This window comes from Anser brachyrhynchus (assembly GCF_964034855.1).
Source record: "Anser brachyrhynchus genome assembly, chromosome: 1".
NCBI classification, from domain to species: domain Eukaryota; kingdom Metazoa; phylum Chordata; class Aves; order Anseriformes; family Anatidae; genus Anser; species Anser brachyrhynchus.
The window spans coordinates 95,173,990-95,189,264 of NC_137694.1; the positions used below are offsets into that span (position 1 = coordinate 95,173,990).

Sequence of the window (15,275 nt, forward strand, 5' to 3'; positions counted from 1 at the left end):
GGAAAAAATAGCACAGGGCTTCAGCTTGGAGGGGCCGGATCTAGAACTTGGTTCTAACTAAAGAAGTGTTCAACCCAGCCCACTTGCAACAGTGATACTTACTGTTCTACATCCGTGTCCACTGGATCTCACTTCAGGATGCTTCTGAGAGGGCAAGAGGAAGGGACGAAAGAATGGAAGAAAAACAGACAGAAGACGAAGCTTGGCTATGTCTGGGACAGCAACTGCAAATCAGAAACAAAAGCCTAAGTGAGACTGCAGCCTTAGGAATGCTGCAGCAGAAAGCAAAGTAGCCCTGTTCACTCCCCTGTCCCCCAAATCCACCCCTGCTTTCTTTTAAAGACAATTTCTAGGGATAGGAGAAATGCCAGATGTGTTTTCACAACAGCAGTGACAGGAGCACAATTCCTCCAACTTCAGAAGAAGCCTGCAGGGACATTTGCACTGGAGGACACAAGGTGCTCTATGAAATACTCTTTTCAACTCTGTCTCTGTTTGGCATGTGCAGTGAAACATCTGCTCTGGTCTTCCACACACAGAACATGGTAAAACCAGAGTTAAAAATCTAACCTCTGAAATGAACTATGGAATGAACTAGAGCCAAGCCAAAGAATACCTTCAAACTGGGGGAGGGAGGGCTGAGGGGAAGAGCACTCAAGTTCCTTGCTGGTGCCAATAGTCACAATTTGAAATCTCTCTACCTTTCCACATTTTTTCCACTAAGAAGTAAAGAAAAAGAAAACACTTTTTTTTTTTTTCTTTCCGTAATACAGGCTGTCCTCTAATTTCCATAATGAGCTTTTCTATTTTTCTTGCTCCTTATTAATAATTACGCAATACTCAGACACCTACTGCGCAACCCCAGCCCTGCATGCCACTATCTCAAAACTTTTATTAGTAGCAGCTTCCAGATACCACTCTGAATTCAAGCTTGCTTTATTCAGAGGCTGAGAACAGAATATCTTCCTATCAGTCCAGTCATGTCTTCATTTTCAATTTTTCTTTAATAAAATATTACAAGAGCTTTTTCCAAAGCAATGCAGCAAAGGATCTCACTAAGACACAGGGCAGATTTATCGACAGCTATTTAAGATGCTGGATGTACAAAGCCCTTCTTGTATTCATTCCAGTTCAAGGGCAAGCCCACAGTCCGTACCTCTATACCTCCTGATGTGGGGCAGAGATGCTACACTTCCTCTGCAGTTATGGCACCAAAGGGTAACCAAATTAACCACATATATAGGCTTATAGAGAAGCGACATATCGGCCTGCTGTAGTTACAAAGTTTTTGGTTGACCTCCAACTGACTAAATCTCATCTGCAGCTGCCCTCAAAATACCATACAGACATTTGTGGTTCTCAACACCGTCAGGAAAGCCAGAAGCAATTGCAGGCTGCCAAGCAACTGTCAGTTCTGCAAGGTTACCACACCACATGCAGACCACAGGCAACATCACAACAAAAGGGAAGACTTAGCTTAGCTGGGACTCAGGCCAGTGGTCTACAGATCAAGGTCCTGTGTGAGGTAGCACAGACTGAAGTTCAGTGAAGGCAAATTTGTCATCTTGTTTAAGCTATTGTACACAGACTGTAATGCCACTCAGGCTGCTTCCAGCACTGAGCCAGGCTGTGGCTCTAGGCCTGTTGCAGGGAAGCATGCAGGATAACACTAGGGATGGCTCCACTGCCTTTATTAGTGACAGAGCTGTGGGAAATCAGGCCAGCTGCAGCAACTACTAGAGGGGCTGGCAACTGCTAGCCTGGAAGGGACTGGCATCCTGCAGGAGCAGGCAGCAGCCTGCTTCTCTACACCCCAAGCAACAGGGAGTGTCCCCTCAGTGAGACCCCCGCACACTCCCTCCCGTGAGCAGGGAGGCCAAGTCCTGGTCCCGCACACCACGCGGCAGCCCAGCTGTGCTGAGGCGGTTCTCCAGGCGGGGAAGGCTGGGAGGGTGCTGGACACTGCTCCCTGCCAGGGACAGAGGCACCAAAGCAGCAGCTACCAGGATGACTCCTTGCAGCATCTCCAGAGCAGACAGAAGCACAGAGACTGGTAACTGTTCTCTTGGGGCAGAGGGCTGCCGAGAGCTTTAGGCACTTACCCTACACACTGGTTCCAGGAGCGACCGCTCTGCAGAAGACATCAACAACTAGTATGGTCTTTGCTTCCTAAAGAAAGAATAAATTCAAAGTGTCAACATAAGGGGCAAGAAAAAAGAAAAAAAAGCTTAATTTATTTCTTTAAATCAGCCTGCAATGTTTAAACCTATCATTTTTAACAACAACCCTGTCAACTCAGATACTAAAACACTTGTGGAAAAACCTGCTACAAGGTGTTTCAGAAGAATCGAGAGCTTCTAGTTCCATTTTTTTACTAATATATTTCAATAGCTTATCAGCAAATAGCAGTTGAAATATTCTGTAGAAGATGGATCTGTTCATCCAAACAGCCTGTATTTAGGCACTAGTATTTGCACCTACCAGCACAATATCTGTATCAAAACAGAAGCCATTTCAGTGGTCATGCAGTCACCTTGAATACTTTTCCTCATTGTGGTCACACTACACGTGCATGCTTCAGTACCGTTCTAGAGGTATTGTGTTGCCTTCAGGGTACTTCCTGCGACAATCTGGCTGAAATCCCCCTCTGGACACCTACCAGCCTGAAGAACATCAAGCCATTGAATCTCTACAAGTGTCCTACAGCTTCAGAGCTGATCGTGGGCCAGTCTCAAAACCTCATGGTCTAGGTAAACTCTCTTGATGCTGATCTTTTTCTTATTATCTCCCGCCAAAACTGCCATCCACCCAAGCAGTCAGCAGGGTCCAATCTTCAGTCTCCTCCCTGTATCACAAGTCAGCCCTGCTCCCAGAAAATCAGAGCAGTCTAATCCCAGGCTGGTAGGGTCTCGCCAGCAGTCACAATAAGCAATGGCCATCGTTCACAATAGTTTGTACTATTAATCAGATAGTATCCATTGGAACACCCATCACTTCCGAAATTATCAAACTTATCTGCAGTTTGCCTCTCTGCCAAGGCTGCCAGCAACAGTCCTTACACCCACTGGAGACTGGAAGGAGACCTCCAACTCATTTCACATAAGCCCCAACTGACTGTCCGAGGGCAATTAATGTTCCGCTTGGCACCGAATCTCAGGAACACTCACATAAAAAGAACCCAAACCAAATACTCCAAGTTACACTTCATCTGAACATTATCCACAGAAATAAGCGCAGACAGTAATGAAAGAGAGATGTCAACACTACAAGGCGCTGAAAATTATTTTAGGAATAATGAATGCTTCAGGGATTAACAGTACCATATGGTACCTTTCACCTCCAACTTACTGGTACAAATCCAGTTAGAGCAGTGTGGATAAAAACCTTTACCATCTGGTGACTTATTACTTTATGGAAAATAAACAGGTGTTTGTGTCTCACACACCAAATCCATCCTAACTGGAAGTCTTGGTGTCTTTGTCAGTAGAGAGATCAAAGAGGGCCAGAACACTCCCCTGTCTCCCCAAGTACAGCTGGTCCATCGATGCAAGAAGTGAGGACAGCTGAGCACAGTATACTACTACCACCCACTATCAGAAACTAAAACATGATCTACCATATTTCCAGCAATGATCTTTTTCAGGGAACGGGAGGATTTGTGGCTTTCAAACTGAAATCTTGTCTATTCACCCCTTCTTCCCCTCCTGAAGCAACAGGTATAACAATATTCTCTCTCCCTCCAAGCTTTATCTTGCTTGTGTTCTTAGACTGTCACTGCTACAACAGCAGTACTATAAAATATTTCAGTTAGTAGCCCTCATATCAGCCTTGACAAGGAAGCCTGAAGTAACTGGCACCCACACCTCAGTGAGTTCATTTGAGCATGAATCATCTTTCTTATTCAAGAGCACTGTCAGAGTTTGAGTTACCTGGTTGGTTTATAAATTTGCTCTCCCTTGCTCCAATTTCTCCCTGCTACTCTGGAGATTTTTTTTATTATATGAAAACTGCAAGCATTAACTGTTAGTTTTGAACTTAATAGAAACAGACACAGATATCCCTTGAGCTTCCTCTTCTCAACTTATTTGAGAATCACTTTTTGTACAGCAGAATTTACTGTCTGATTAATACATCCTATTTTTGTTAGTGGCATATGGGAACTTCTCTGAATAGCTTGAGATTGCAAGAGTCAGAAGACAATTCGTTTGCCTTCTTTGAAGCTCTATTTTTATCCTGGAGCAAGCAGTGTTTTTTTGGCCAAGGCTGAATGCAGCTACTCTCACATCACGTGATGACTGAGAGCACAAATCACATCAGAGAAATCTCTTAAGTTTCCTTGGTAAATCTGCACCTGTTGTTTTGTAGCTTCTTAATTGAAAAAAAAAATCAACGGTAAGTATTCTTAATTTCATTACCCCATGTGCACTTTGAACACTACAGATCAAAAGCATGGCAATCCAGGCCAAAGCCTTTCTATTATTCCTCTTTTGACTGTTTTATGAGCATGATTAACATGTGTCAGATAAGACAAAGCTAGGAAATAACTAAGAGAGCTTTGTTAAACCAAGAATCTGCCAGAAATACCATCCTACAGATTCTATTTTTTCTCATTGTACACCAGCCATGCTAGCTCCCTGGTCTGACAATGTAGCCTACCTGTGCCTAGGTGCGCTGTCCAGGTTCCCCATGGGAAATTTCTCACCCATCTTCTGTGCTTTCCCAGGTACGTTTGAATTCTTATCCATGCTCCTCCAAATACATACTAGTACTTCATTTTAGTCACTAAATGTCCATGGCCAGAACTGGCCCCGCACAAAGGAAAACAGCTCGCGTTATTTCAAAATGACTAAACTCCAGGCCCTAGTTTAAACTGTGTGCGTCTGGGTCTCCGTAACAAATCCTCGGTTCATTTCCAGTTCTTGCATGCTGTTGATTATACAGCCTCTGAACTGCAGTCAAAGTCCTGCCTGAATTAATGCACAAGGTTTCTACAGGGGCTCGCCCCCAAATTCAGTGCAATGCATGAACAGTTACTCAAGAACTTCAAAAAGGGACAAGAAGCGAACAAACAGGCACTGTTAGAAAGGCTTAACCCATTTGGGGATTTGGTTGGCACTTACCAATTAAGATTCTTCTATGCTTTTGTGGCACAGACATAACGCAAGACTGCTTAATTTGAGCCTTACCTTCACACATCTTCCTTGTTATTCCTAACAACTTCCCAGTCTCTTGTCAAAATGCATGGCTTCCCTTCGTCAGTTGTGCACTAATCTGGCCTTCCTGCCCAGAAAAAAGAAAAAAAGAAATTGCCATCCCCTTGACACATGATAAAACGTAATTACTAGTTGGCTGAAACTAGACTGACACCCGAAAAAGAGATAAAATTCCAGCTCCTCTGGGACTGTGCATCCAAGAAGTCAGAGAAATGCTCTTACAATCCATGGGAACTCCATCAGTGGTTCCACCACACAGTGCAAAGACCCCTGAAGTAAATGCTTAGAAGCCTTGTGATCCATGCAGGAGAGTACATTGTAACCACAGATGCAGTAACATTCTTCTGGGCAAACATAAACCAAGATCGGACCCAGATCCAGATCATTTGTTTTACCTTTGTAGTAAAACATAAGGAAAAATGTCTCTATCCTTATAATCAGAGAGGTCCAGATGCTAGCTTTTTTTATCTTCACTTCAGAGAAAGACTCTCAGTCTGGGGAACTGCCCATGCAATAGAAGTGCCATCAGCAAAGCTATGGTGGGGCCTACAGACAAAACAGATCACTCAAGCATTCAGTATTCACAGCAGTGGGAGCTTTGGGTAACAGAAGCCCAATCCCACGGGCTGCTAGCCCAACCAAAAAGCCCTGCTTTGTCTTCTCTCCCTGTGCCCACTTAGGCACTCCTGTTGCTGCCCATGGCATGACCACAGGTTACACTGAGCTAGGTGCTCAGCTGCAGCAGGGGGCCCAAGCCAGCCAAAAAACATGGCCCCAAGAAGTATTTTAGCTATATCATATCAGCTGGCTGCCAGCATGACTTTATCAGTGTTGATGCTGGCAAGGTGGCCAGGAACACTTGCTGAGACAAAGGATGGTTGAGCTTCCCTTTTATGGCAGCCACCCATGTGTCTAAGGTGTGGTTTTGTGATCAGCCTAAGGCACAATTTGTTTCATACCTGCCTGGCAGACCACACAGTCTATTATATTATCTTTATGAACATCACTACCATTTACCAATGTGTTTCTTCAGTATTTTACAGTATTGACTTACAGCCCTCTAGTTGGGATTTCTACCAATACCTTGAGCTATCAAAATAGCTGAGGAAATCAATCAGACTCCCAAACCCACTGTTCTCCTTTTCTGCAGAGAAACAGGAAAGTGGGAGAAAGGAAAATACTTTCACACACGTTTACACACAATTTGTGGCTAGGACATCCTCTTTCTCAGTTATTGAGGTCAAAGTATGAAGAACTGCAGAAATCTTTCATTAATAACTCAAAAATATGGACACAAGTCTGCCTAGACTTTATGCGTACAGTTGATCGTTTTAGCTCAGTCTCCAGGTATGGGGAAGAGGGTGAAATAAATACTGCAGATTTTTTTTTCAGTGACACACAACTGCCAGCCAGCTAGCTAACCGCAGACTTCAGTGCTGTCAGATGTACTAGAAAATGCTCAAAAAAAAAAAAAAAGAGGGGGAAGCTAATAGTATATTCTCTGTTTCTTGGCAGTCATTTTCCCTGCTCCAGTTTCTGTTTTAGCTTCTGATTCTTTGTTCCCTCCTTTAATTTTCTCAACTTCTAGCTGCATTCCTTACATTACATGCATAGTTTTTCATTTTCTCTCTTCATAAAATAGGACTTAATCTTGTACACTGAATATACCTAATGTAACGTTCTCATGTCCCACCTCAGGTGTCTTTACTTTAAATATGGCTGTCCCCCCCCCCCCCGACATCTAGTTGCCTGTCATTGATCACATTGTTGCAGCCGAAGTTCAACAGCCTGAATTAATTACTGAAGAGGAGGTCTGAAAGGTGGCCAGCTTGCTATATATCTGTAATAGGAGAAGCTGGCTGAAACCGGGGGCGTCTTCATCTTGCATACAAAGGCGTTTAGCAAGATCCAGTGACCAGATGGTGAACTTAACACAAACAACAAATGAGAAGCAGTTTTCCTGCATTTAATCACGCATTGGTTCTGGAAGGGTTGCTCAGATCTCAGACTCACTCCCACTTGGAGTGCTCAAACCCAGATGCCTCCCCCCCCTTTCTAAAAAGGGACACCTGAATTTAGCCTCCGAGGGAAAAGGCAGTGGCCACTCGTGAAGGCATCTGGCAGCAGAGCCTTTTGGCACAAGCAAGCGTACTTCATTCTTGTCCTCATTTGCACTAACAAGCTGCTTTAGCCTTCACTGCCTGTCCTCAGCTGCTTTTGAGCAATTCTGGCTTACGTTCTTCACACACTTACCATGATATTGACGAGCCACAGGTACAGAAACACTTGTATAAAACCGAGTTTACGGAGCATAAAATTCTCTGTAATACCTGTACAAAAACATAACTTTGTACACACACAGCACTATTACAGCCAGCAAGTTTGCACCATCCTGTTCTCTGAAATGGAGAAAAGAACAAGGACCAAAGGGGACAAAGCTTCTGAAAGTTAGCGTATGCACGCACACACACACACATTATGCTGGAAGTTTCCCTAGTGGATTAGATTCTTACTTCTGTAAGGTCCAAAGGGGCCTTCTTCTCTCAAAAATTTTACCTACTCACATGCCTCGAATGCAATTCACACAAAGCATGCACAAATAAATTAATCAGGTTTTAGTTGGTCTTTTATTGAGTTCTGTATCCTAACCTGACTTTATCATTTTTTTTCAGATATTCTTCAAGTCTTTTATATACAGACAGCATGGCCAAAAATAAGCTCATATTCTTCTTCTTTAGTGATACCATGGTTGTGACACTGGCCACAGCATCTTTGTGTCCCTCTCTTCTCCAGCCTGCACTTGCTGTTTCTTTCTCCTTGTATTTCTAGAATCTATCCTTATCAGTGTGGCCATTTTTCCTTGTGGTCCTGTAATACTCTTGACTGTGACAGCCAAAGTCAGAACTGGCCTTTCTATACTCACCTCACCTCCTCAGGACTATTCAGCACAGTACTGATAAGGTAATTACCCTACTTGGTAACCATCTTGCCCACAGCTGCCTGTGGAGGTATCCCTGTCCCCTTTCAAATCAGCTCTTTGAACCACCTTTAATCATGATTCCTCACTGCACCCCTGCAAGCAGACATGGGTGGTATTGCCAAATATTCACTTCACTTGCTCAGCTGCAAATTCAAGAAATAAGAACTTGAGAGTTGCTGCTACCTTAAAAGAAAACAAAAAAGCAAAAAACACCACAAAACAAACAAACAAACAAAAAACCACAGTTCACCAAAACCCAAGAATCCCATTGAGAAAATAAGAAGTGGAAATTTAACTTCTTCATAACAATATGGAAAACTGTATCCCTTTCACAGCTATATATGTGTATATACACACACAATTCTCATATTCTGAATTTACCTCTGACCTTGTACATTTGGTTTTGATAATCATGTTAAGTTTCTGACATTTAAAAACAAACAAACAAAGCCCACAATGCTTTTGTAACTAGGTGAGAAGTTTTGGGATACAGCCCTAGCTCTGTCAAAGTCTTTCTAGGTTATCCTGGTCAAGTTACTAAGTGAAGGAGTTTCTAAACATGTGTCAGGCTGAAGTACTTTTACCACTACAGTCAACACCAATTCTTCATCACTACAATCAACAGGAGTACGGGGCTACAAGCATTCGTGATGGGACAACCAATTCAGATCTGCATGCCTGTTTCCTGACCTATTAATTCTGCTCCTCTAATAATTAGATAAGGATAACATTAGTGCCTCTTCTGGGTGCTGAAAAGCAGAATGAAGCATTTAGGAAGGTTCACACAGTTGTTGTACAACTGAATTTCAATAAATGAGCAAAATTAAAACTCAGCAAAACTCTACAAAGCTGGCCAACAATAAACATAAAACAAAGAGAAACACCTTAAGCCTTCATTGTGGAGTACAAATAAAGATTTATGAAAGATCCTGTCAGGTACTAGGCATGTATTGCCTCTCTTCTGTATTACATCTAGAAAATTCTCCACAATTTATTTTGTTCACCTACATATTTAGGTACTTCAACTTGTGTCTCAGTAACCATTATGTTAGCTTGTAGCAAGCTAGCAAGTGGTACAACTAATAACTGTCTTTAAAAACTGCATGCTGAACTACCTACAAAGCAATGCCAGCAAAAGAGCTTATTAAAAAGAATGAAGGAGAAAATCTGGCCAAACTTCATGGCAGTTTTCATTTATCCTTTAAGAACAATCAGGAGAGCAGATGGTATACCATTCTTGTGTAGCTTCTGAGTAAAGAGAGCTGATCCTTTTACTTAAGAGTCTTATCTCTGGTCAGTCCTCTGTTTGGGAAATGGCATATAGCAAGGTTTCTCCTTGTTATAAGAATGCTTTCCTGACAGGCCTGGAAAAATTTAAGCTTTCCTGTCAGTCAGATGAGCCCCTTTATCCCATCTGGTGAAAAACCTTGGATAAAAATAGACTGCCATCTGACTAAGCAACTGCGAGACTGAAAGACACATAAGCTCGAATGCAACATATCTGTGTATAAGTTGATCAGCTAATGCCTTTACTGCAACACCTTATGGCTACTGGGAAAACATGTGAGACTTCTCCTTCAACAGTGCACTTCTTAAAAAAATAAACAAATAAAAACAAGCATCTGTCTTTTTCATTTGTTTGTTTTGGAGTAGACTTACTACAGCTTCCCTGTTTTAAAGATGGCTTCTTCTGTGTAGAAGGTCCCATGCTATTTTCTTTTCACCAATTCTGTTTCTCTCTCCACTTTCATTTTTTGGGATAGAAGAGAAAGATAAAAGACTCAAAAGCAAACATACTTCAGAAAGCCTAAAAGATTTCTTCATAAAGACTGAGGTAACACATAGCAGTCTAACATACAGGAAGGACCACTGTTGACTATTGGGAAGGTAATAGGACAAATACAGATCAGTCTGTATTTGTGACAGTAAAATATTTCATGGTGCCCTAACAGTATTATGAGTATCAGGTTTTAGACAGGTATTTATTCTGCCTCAAATAAGTTTAAAAGTAAAATAAATCACTGAAATAAGCTAAAAAAGAGTCAAATTCAAAGTGAAAAAACCTCCTCCTTTCAGATCCACATATGCTTTTATCAGTTTTGTCTTTTGAATTGGCTAACCTTAAAGAAAGAAGTTAAGTGAGAGACACTCTGCTAACATGAAGTTTGAATCTGTTTTTGTTACTTTAGGTTGAATAAAAATTTGTGGTAGCTCAGGATTCCCTGAGTTTATAACTACCAAATGCTAGCAATTTTTAGGCTTAATCTTTGAGAATTTTTTAATGCATGTACACAGAGCATAACTCACAAAGGTTATGCTTTGTTATCTGAACTCTGCATTTTGGATTTGGGATACCAGAAAAGGAGTATCCTAATCATTTTCTCTCAAGAATCACATTTTGTTGCCTAGATGAGGAGAACCTGCAAAGAGCAAAAACATTCATTAAAAAAAGGGACACAGATCATAGCACAAATGGGAGCTTCCTTTTTCTCCAAATGATGCTTTAATCTGTAAGAAGGAAGGACACATCAGGATGATTGTAGTATGTACTTTCCACTGTCTCAGAGCCTCCTGTTCACCCATATGCTGCTTCTCACTAAGTCCAGCAAGGAGTGTTCATCCTAGTTGTGGAACCGCATGCAGTCAATCTAAATTACTGCACCTCTGCTGATGAGGATCAAATGAACACGTAGGGTTAAAAAAACCTGTAACAGGTCAGCTAATTATGGCAGGGGTAAGGGATGAGAACTGTCATGCTGGACTTGAACAAGTGATGTGAGTCAACCTGCAAGAGTATAAATTGTAAGGATTTATTGCAACACAAATGGGCGCACAACTTGAGTCACAACAGCTTTCTAGCCCAAGAAGATAGGATGTGTGAACTATTGACTGTGATGTGTTCTCGGCCCTCAGCAGTATGGGTAAGAAGAACATGTCCTAATGCTGCTTTTTTTTTATTTTTTCTTTTAGCTTGCTTGTGTGTGCCAAGACATTAGCATGACAAAGGATTCCATAATGCCTTTTTTTTTGCCATTTCAGAATGACTCTTATCTTTAAGTGTTACTCGTTTCTATTATTCCAAGACATTTTTGAAGCTCAAATGTTTTGTTTTTTCTTTTAACATATTCAAGGGTAATAAAAGGATTTTTATTCACCAGACTATTCACTATACCCGTACTGCACAAAGCACAATGCAGAAACAGCACAGGGCTGCACTCCAGCAAGCTGTACCCCCTAGGGCTTACTATCAGCCTCCTGACACAACAACAGTTCACCCAGCTCCAAAACCGGTACAGCCTCCACCTGGTGGGGTCCATTGTGTCCCATGGCACGACACCCTCATTTACCAGAGTGCCAGGCAAACAAAATGCCTCAGCACTCAAAACCTCTTGCCCAACTGGCCGAGTTCTCTGTCATACCCACAACTGAAAGTGCAGCAATGAAGCACTGGTAGTAACAGAAGAAGCTTTACGCTTCAGGTTTTAAAACAATCTCCAGGATTAGGGATTAAAAGCATAGACTTTGAGGGCAAAGGCAAACAATCTGAATTGGAGAAGTTAGAAACTAATACTGGTTTCTGAAGATGTTACAATACCAGGAACTTTATTCAGACAGTATCCAGTTGCACACACACAGTAAGATTTCAGAAATACATTTGCCATGGAGCATATGGTAGAGAAAGGAAGGGAATCCCATTTTCTCCACTTCTTTTACAGACTTCTTCATCTCTTTTTGCTTCCTGCAATTTCAGTTTCCAGCTAACTCCCTTCCTGTGGTGTAGGGATGCTATAATTCTCACAATCAACCATGGTTCTCACTACCTTCTCTCTGCTTCCACGAATGTCAGGTAAGCAGTTTTAAAAGACCTTGATTCTAATTCTTTTCCAGGCTTTGTTGACTCAGCTCCTGTCTTCTGCAGTTTAAAAGCTCTAACGTCTTCCACAATAAATTGAAGAGCCCTTCCTTCATGCTCATTGACCTTAATCATGACATAGCAGTGTTTAAGAAGTGTTTAGCACACACTCTAGCAATCAGCATCATGTTCTCTATGTTTTGAAGCACACTGACCCCAATTAGATGTATCCTTTTTGACAGCCTGCAAAGCATGTTACCTCAAACATGTTCTTCCTCATAAAAAAGACACATCTGCCTTTGCCATCTCGTATTTTTGCCCCTTCAACTCAACTGAGTTAACCACCACCCTCACTTTGGCCACACTCACAAAAATTTTCTCACTGAGTTGTACAACAACTGCACAGAGCAAGTCACTTTTCTTCTGGTCAAATGAAGAAAGAAATAATAATATAAAAAAATAGGCAGAACAATAGAACTTCAGGGAATCCCTGCCTCGATTTCACTGCTTTTTCTCAGTGAGTAATGTTCACCCTCTCTGTGAGTTAATTAATGACAATATAGTGTTGGATAACTTACAAGCACAGAACCAAGAAACACTCCTCACATTGCTGTATGAGAACTCAGTTGCCCATCGTATGATTTCACAAGAGTGCAAACCACTCTAACTGGCACAGAAATCAAAGGACATAGTTTCTTTACTGTAGGACGGTCAGACAGATGTAATGCCAGTGCAACATACTTAGCTGTTTTGACCTAGTAAGTCCTAAATGAACTGTGACTACTCCTGAGACTCCTTCACCCAGCTGTGACTCACCACGAGAAAATCTTGGGCTGGAATCTCCTGCATTGCTCCTAGCCTGATAACTTAAAACAAAGTCTTTTAAAGTTGGTTTTTGTCTCCTAACTTAAAATTCAAACTAAGAAAGGTTGGAGTGGCAAGCACTTGGATGTTCTGGTATTAATACCTATGTATTGTTGCCCTGTTTTTGTATCTTGCTACTGGTTTGCTTCCAGCACAATTTCTGTTTTAATTACTGCTTGCCTTCACATTATGTTCTACATAGAGTGAAGTTCCACAAACATACAAGGATATCAGGCAATAACTTATTAAAACAAATGCACATCTGCCAGTCGTGCAAGATGTGCAAGTCCAGTTTGCCTGGACCTCTCCTCATATTCTGTTGTGCCACGTGGTTACATCTCACCCTGGCTGCATCCAACCCTGGCACATTCGCTGGATTTCTTGTGCTGTGTTTGTGCTCGCGCTGTAAGAGAGGAGAAACATCTTTCACTTGAAACGGGCACGGACTACGTGCGGGAGACATTGCGCACGTACCTCTCTACTGCTGCTTCAGTGGCTTTTGAAGCCCAGCTGTTAGGCACACAAAGCCGTGTGGCATCCCCAGAATTGGAGGCCAGGACACCCACGCGTGTGCCCGCAAAGGGCCAAACCTGACCCGGAGCCGCAGCCCGGGCAGCGGGCAGCCAGGTCCCGGTCCCGGTCCCGGCCCCATTTCCATTCCCCTTCCCCCGGTGCCGGCCCGGGGCCCAGCCCGCCGGCAGCGCCCTGTGGTCCCGCGCTGCCGCCGCCAGGGGCCGGCAGAGGCGCACGGCGGGGCACGGCCCCGGCCCTCGTCCTCCTCCATCCTGCTCTCTTCCTCCTCCTCCTCCTGGTCCTCCGCCGGCGCTGCCGGGGAGCTGCCCGCTGTCCTCCGGCCGCTGGGCTGGAGGAGCGTTTCCAGCCAGAAGCAGCGCAGCTGCTGCATCATCTGACCAGCGGAGTACTGCCCCTCCTCACACCCTCATTCTGTAGTGGGGGGCCTTTGAATAAATATCTGCATCTGAAGCTAAAACTAATACCTATTTAATAATTTCCTAAGAAGTCACGCTTTCACAGGAGTCAAAGCATCAATCCATCGACCTCCCTATTCCCACCTGTCGATCAGCAATACCAGTACCTCTAGAGCAAAGCTTTTCTTTAGCAAAATCTTTTAGTGCCAAGTATTTTATAGCAACAAACTCCAAAGGTTATTTGAACTTGGCAAAAAAGTGAACTGACCTGAAGCCTGCTGGTTGTGTTTGACTAAAATTCTTTGCAACTGCAAAGGACGTGCAAACATATTACCTGTCCTTTTTCAACAGTGAAAGATTTAATACACCTCTGCATGTTGCCCAACTCTGAAAAGTTTGTATTTCTGTTTCTCTGAAGTATTTTCCTTCTTCCAAGCCTCAGCACCTTTCAAACACCATTATTTAATAACCTTTGTTTCTCTGCGTCTGGGATAGAATTTCATTTGTTTTGCTCTACCTGTGCAGAAGGCACATCAAGCACTGCTGCTCACACAAATGACCGCATGAGCTATAACGGACTCTTCTAGAAAATGGTAAATATTTCACTCAAAACCCTCATGGAACATAATTCAACCTGTGACAGATGAGTTGACAGAAGCGCCATTGCAAGTAAATAAACACAAACTCACCTCAAATGAAGTTTCATAAGGGAGTTTCATCTGTACATAGTACTTTGTAAAGATAAAGTTCATTAGTAGCAGCAAGATACCTGGAAAAAAAAAGAAAAAAAAAAAAAGGCAAGATAAGTGTATTCCCCTTGCAAGATAGGAAACATTCTTGCACATCCCTGAACTTTCAATACCTCATGTGCAAGCTCTGGTATTGAACGAATGGCAACAAACTCTCAGCCCCTTACTTCATTGCTCCATGAAAATGAAAGGACAGCTACTCCCTCCACTGAATAATATGCATTCTCAAACTCTTTCAGCGAAACTAGAACATATGACAAGTTGATAAAACATCCCATACTCAGTCCTAAATAACCCCAAGAATGTCGTGTTAAACCCTTACTTCCTGTACTAGGAGAGAGCATGAACTCATCTTGACGTCACTTAGTTTTATAGATCTTTGCTATATTCCCCTCTCAGTCGTATCTTTTGAAGACATCACCCAAGCTGTCACAGAAGAGGAAGAGAAGCAGTGACACCAAATGAATGAAAGCTATATATTAGTTGTGCCACTGAACCTAGTCCAACTTGATCTCCAGTTTTCAGAAACTATTTTCAGTCCAGTTTTCAGTAAGGCTTACAAGCCTTTTTTTTTTTTTCAAGCAGGTAAAGATGAAACAACAGCTAGCAGATTCTGGGAAACAAACAAAACAAAACAATGGATTACTCAGAAAAAACAACAACACAAAACCAAACATATGTACTTCA

General features: G+C 42.4%; 1 protein-coding gene across 4 annotated transcripts in view; it reads right to left on the reverse strand.

Annotated features, from left to right (window-relative positions):
• Nucleotides 1–15,275, reverse strand: part of LOC308181030 (uncharacterized protein) — a 54,325-nt gene that overhangs the window by 12,936 nt on the left and 26,114 nt on the right. For all 4 annotated transcript variants that reach the window (XR_013941296.1, XR_013941297.1, XR_013941298.1 and 1 more), the window contains exons 2-5: nt 14,529–14,608; nt 5,187–5,280; nt 2,103–2,169; nt 103–224 (exon numbers count right to left, since the gene is read on the reverse strand). The gene's annotated coding sequence lies outside the window, so the exon portion shown is untranslated. The remainder of the gene's footprint in view (nt 1–102; nt 225–2,102; nt 2,170–5,186; nt 5,281–14,528; nt 14,609–15,275) is intronic.